The following is a 5,320-nucleotide window of genomic DNA, read 5'->3' as shown; positions in this document are numbered from 1 at the left end:
CAACGGAGACTTGGTACGGCTCGAAGTGATGAACATAAAATATGCAGTGCACCAACAAACAAGTGAAAAGGGACAGGAAATCTAGCGCAGTGCAATGCAAGGGCGTGCAAGTTGAACATGCTTCACTTTTTAAGCAGCTGTGTTCCACTAGTGCAAAGCGGCGACACACATAATTTGGAATCATTATTTCATGAGGAGGCGGGGGTAAATTTGAACTTACTGCATTGACCTACTTATCTTTAAAAAACTTTATTGGACAATTGAAACTCATTGTCTGACTACTACACTCACCTTTACTAAATGTATCTTTTGTAACAAATATTAATCTGCCAAGAGATTAATTACTGAAAACGTTAAAGGAGTGGTTAATCTGTAACATCTGAGTGCAAACCATGTGAATACAAAAATATACTTAACCTTCCGTCGGTCGCGGCTGTTCAAATTGATACACCTCGAAGTTTACTGTAAATTATTTGTCAACGAGTGGCAGCATTGATGCATACTCGCTAGTAGCTAGCCTATTCCCAACGCTTCTCATTGTTGTGTGCTTCAGTGTCGATACGATTGCTCTGTTGTCGATATATGTGCTGATTGATCAGTTTGATACACTGCGCCCGTTCGTGTTGCATTTCAACAGTTCATTTCATTGGTTATCAACATAACTTAGTAAGTAGTACAATGTTAATATACAATGTGTAATGCACTTATTTTCAGCTGTTAAGAATGTTTGAGTATCAGGTATCAAATTGATACACTGCGCCTGACTGCGTTATTTTATAGGAATTTTATCATTTTAGGTGTGAGACACTTGATCAAGGCAGGCTACAGTATGACGTACAACCTCCTTGACCCAAATCATGTTGCAGAAATACAGAAAATGTTGTTCGAAGAGGATAATGATGAAGTCCAAGAGGATTTTGAAGATGAAGTAGACACAGATTGTGATGACGCAGTTCAAGTTCGGCAGGAAGATTCTGAAGCAGAGGAAAACGACAGTGAAAACGACGAGGAAGTACTTGAAGGAAGCCAGCATTATTATACTGGAAGGGACAAAGAGAGAAAATGGAATAATGTTCCACCATCGTAGAGAGTACGTTTCAGGGCCCACAATATTATTCGAAAGTTACCAGGTCCTATAGGTGAGTCGAAAGCATTGAGAACGCCTTTGGAATGTTGGAATTGCCTCATAGATGACGAAATTTTGTCGATTATAGTTCTGTATACCAATCAGTGTATTGAGAGCATCAAAGCTTCTTTTCAGCGAGAGAGAGACGTAAAACCTATAGATATTATTGAATTAAAAGCTTTCATTGGTCTTCTGTTTTTCGCTGGTGTTAACAAAAGTATCAGACAAAGCTTAGGAGATCTGTGGGGAAGTGATGGGGATGGAATTGAAAAATTTCGTCTCGTTATGAACATAAAACGTTTCAAATTCATCATGCGGTGCCTTAGATTCGACAATCGTGTGACTCGCGAAGAAAGGAGAAAATTAGACAAGATAACACCGAAACTTCCTGGCAGATTAAAACTGTGTGCCCGACCGAGACTCGAACTCGGGACCTTTGCCTTTCGCGGGCAAGTGCTCTGCAAGTTTCGCAGGAGAGCTTCTGTAAAGTTTGGAAGGTAGGAGACGAGGTACTGGCAGAAGTAAAGCTGTGAGGACCGAGCGTGAGTCGTGCTTCGGTAGCTCAGTTGGTAGAGCGCTTGCCCACGAAAGGCAAAGGTCCCGAGTTCGAGTCTCGGTCGGGCACACAGTTTTAACCTGCCAGGAAGTTTCATATCAGCGCACACTCCGGTGCAGAGTGAAAATCTCATTCTGGAAGATAACACCGATTCGGGAAATATTTTCTATGTACAGAATTGCCAGAAAACCTACACCCTCGGAGAAAACGTTACAGTAGATGAGAAACTTGAATTTGCAGTCTTCGCAATACATACCTAGCAAACCAAACAAATATGGAATTAAGATATATGCTCTTGTGGATTCCCAAGTATTTTATCTCTATAATCTGGAAATATACGTTGGGATTGTACCACGTTAGCAATAAATCTTCAGATGTTGTTCTGCGACTATGTGAACCAATTTATCGGTCAGGTCGAAATGTGACAGCAGACAATTGGTTTACTAGTATTGGTTTGATAGAAGAGCTAAGAAGAAAAAATCTTTCTTTTGTTGGGACGATGAAGAAAAACAAGTGTGCGATTCCTCTGGAGTTTGCTACCAGTAAAGGCAGGGCTGTCCAGAGTTCACTTTTGGCTTCAAGAAAGTCTGTACTCTATAGTTTCCTACGTTCCTAAAAAGGGGAAGTGTGTTATCTTGGCATCAAGTTAGCAAGAAGATAATTCAGTAGATGCTGACACTGGAGATAAACAGAAGCCATCCATTGTAACATTTTACAATAGCACCAAAGGTGGAATCGACACTAGAGATAAGTTGACGGCTTCATACAATGTAGCAAGAAATGTGTGCCGTTGGCCCATTGTCATATTTTTTGCAATGATCTATATGAGTGGAATCAATTCACAAGTAATTTACTATGGCAACAACGAGAATTTTATCCGAAGAAAAGGATTCCTGAAGCAACTCTCACTTGCGTTAGTTCTACCTCAGTTGGTTCGTAGATGCTTGGAACCTCAGGAATTCACAGAGATCTTCAACTGCGGCTACAACAATATAGGCCAACGTGTGAAGAAGACGAAGAAGACACAAGCAGAAACGAAGAAGGAGGGACTGGGATCAAGAGGAAAAGGTGTAATACCTATACACAAAAAAAGACAGACAAAATATTGTTGCAAAGTGTGTCAGAAGCCTATCTGTTTAATACACATTGAACCTTTTTGCTCTGAATGCGGAAAAATTCCGCATTTGTTACCACAGTCAAAAAGTGACGATGAAACAAATGAATGCGTTGTAATATCATTGTTGTTCTGCTCCAGTGTCATAATAGCCTTTCCGTAAAGATAATTGTCATTTGTAATGTGTTTTATTAGTGAAATATAATAAAGAAGCAAATGAAAAAGCGACGTTATTATCATTTGTTACTAAAGCCCAACATTGACGATAAGAAATCTGAATGATGAATATTTCTACTGCAGTTGTGCTCGTATGTCATCTTTGTCTTTCTTTAAATATATTTGGCACTTTATAATATCTTTTGTGAACAGAATTTAATAAATGACCACGTGAATAAACGGTGTGATCAATTTGATACACCGAGCCCGATCTCGCTGCGACAAACACCGCGCCCGACAGAAGGTTAATGTGAACCAATAAATCAAAATCTTACTGAAACTTTTCGTTATTCCATCATACTCGTAGTTATGCGCAAGCAGGCAAGGCAGTCACAAATGTATCTGGTCATCTTTAATCCGGAAATTCATTTCAAAATTCCTTTTATCTGTATCTCTGCGCTCTGCAAGCTATTTCAGTACGCTCACTAGCGTTCCGAGCGAGGTGGTGCAGTGGCTAGCACACTGGACTCGTATTCGGGAGGACGACGGTTCAATCCCGCGTCCGTCCATCCTGATTTAGATTTCCTGTGATTTCCCTAAGACGCTTAAGGCAAATGACGGGACGGTTCCTTTGAAAGGGCACGGCCGACGTCCTCCCCCACCTTTCCTTAATCCGATAAGAGCGATGACCTCGCTGTTTGGTTTCTTCCACCAAATCAACCCATCCAACCAATCAGTAGCGTATCCAACACCCTACTCACTCACTAGCTTCTCTTTGCATGCCGCCGCAGCGACATTACTACTAGTAACCTTAATCACAGTGTTACATCGAGGTAAAAAAAGAAGGAAGTTGTCATTACGTCACAAACAAGATGCCGACGTCCGCCCTCGTACGTAGCCAAAAAATATTAGGTTCACAGCACCTAAACCTCCGTGATTCAACGCGGTGATCCTTCCTTACGACGCTCTGGTTCCTAGTTTCAATCGATGTGAATCTCTACTGACTTGGCCGCGCTTTGATCGTGTGGAGACGTAGTTGTCTCATCAGAAGTGCCAGCTTGCGTCGTTTACGGGTGTACTAATCGATCCGATCGTAATCAAAAGTTCTCTTTATTTTCACTGTGGTGGTTTTATTCCCGTCACTTAACGTTAGATTTCCTATAAATCCCTATGCAGCTCTGTTTCGTTGACATTTCAATAATCGTTCACTATTTTGATATGCAAAAGATACGATAGCATGCTTTGCTTCTTTCCTCACTGCACAAGTTTAAGGTCTGACAAAAAAACGAGTTGATAAGTTTTTTGCAAACGTGAACATTAAAGATCCTGTGTACACGAACTGAAACTTGAAAACGTGACGAACAAGAAACAGTACCCGTAAGAAAACAAGTTTCGGAATTCAGCTTCATTTGCTACCGATACAAATACAGTAGAAGTGGAATGAAATGGAGTATGAAAGCATCCGTTTCACATCACATCCTTCACTTTTTGGTTATTAAAAGCACATCAAAGAAAAACAAGTTACATTAAAGAGGCCAAATGTGTCGTATTAATAGAGCAAATTCGCACTCAATGACAGAGAAACGTTCGAAACTGACTTCTTGGCACTATGTTATTCGCGTAAACACTGTAATCTTTAGTATTTAAAACAGCAGTTGCATGCACACGACAGAAATAATGAACAAGAGGCAATCGTAAACAGTGCTCTGCTGATGTTTCGTGCCATGTCAAATGGCAGCAGGTCCCGCCCACTCTGGCATCAAAACAACGTGCAGCGTAAGCGTACAGCGCCACCTCCCTTCTCTTTTTACCTCCATGCAGTGCTAGTACTCAGAACCTCTGTGACGTAACATACTGCACTGGATTCGCATTCGGGAGGACGACGGTTCAATCCCGCGTCCGGCCATCCTGATTTAGGTTTTCCGTGATTTCCCTAAATCGCCCCAGGCAAATGCCGGGATGGTTCCTTTGAAAGGGCACGGCCGACTCCCTTCCCTAATTCTATGAGACCGATGACCTCGCTGTTTGGTCTCCTTCCCCAAAACAATCCAAACAAACGTAACATACAGACTATTAAAAATAAATGTTTCAAAAATGTTTAGCGTACAAAAATCGAAACATGACACATCCAATGAACATATAAAACTCATGTCACTTTCCTTGAATACCATATATAAACTATAAATCCTACAATGTATCATTCACTTACCGTGTGCTCTTGCTGTGTTCGAGGAAACCGTCTTTTCTGTAGAGAAATCCTTCATAATCGTGACCGAGACACTCTTACACAGAATCCATACCTCCAGTGATATGTTTCCATTACTCTAATAGCTAAATCACGTCGGGATGGCACATAACATACACTAAA

The 5,320-nt window shown here is 41.0% G+C and overlaps 1 non-coding gene across 1 annotated transcript; it reads left to right on the top strand.

The window, feature by feature from the left end:
• Positions 1-1,676: 1,676 nt before the first annotated feature.
• On the top strand, positions 1,677-1,751 carry Trnas-cga (transfer RNA serine (anticodon CGA)). The gene has a single exon. It is a non-coding gene; the product is annotated as a tRNA-Ser (tRNA).
• The last annotated feature ends 3,569 nt before the right edge of the window (positions 1,752-5,320 follow it).

Source organism: Schistocerca serialis, chromosome 8 (genome assembly GCF_023864345.2).
Source record: "Schistocerca serialis cubense isolate TAMUIC-IGC-003099 chromosome 8, iqSchSeri2.2, whole genome shotgun sequence".
NCBI classification, from domain to species: Eukaryota; Metazoa; Arthropoda; class Insecta; order Orthoptera; family Acrididae; genus Schistocerca; species Schistocerca serialis.
The sequence above is the reverse complement of the archived record's forward strand: the minus strand, read 5'-3'. Positions and strand labels throughout refer to the sequence as shown.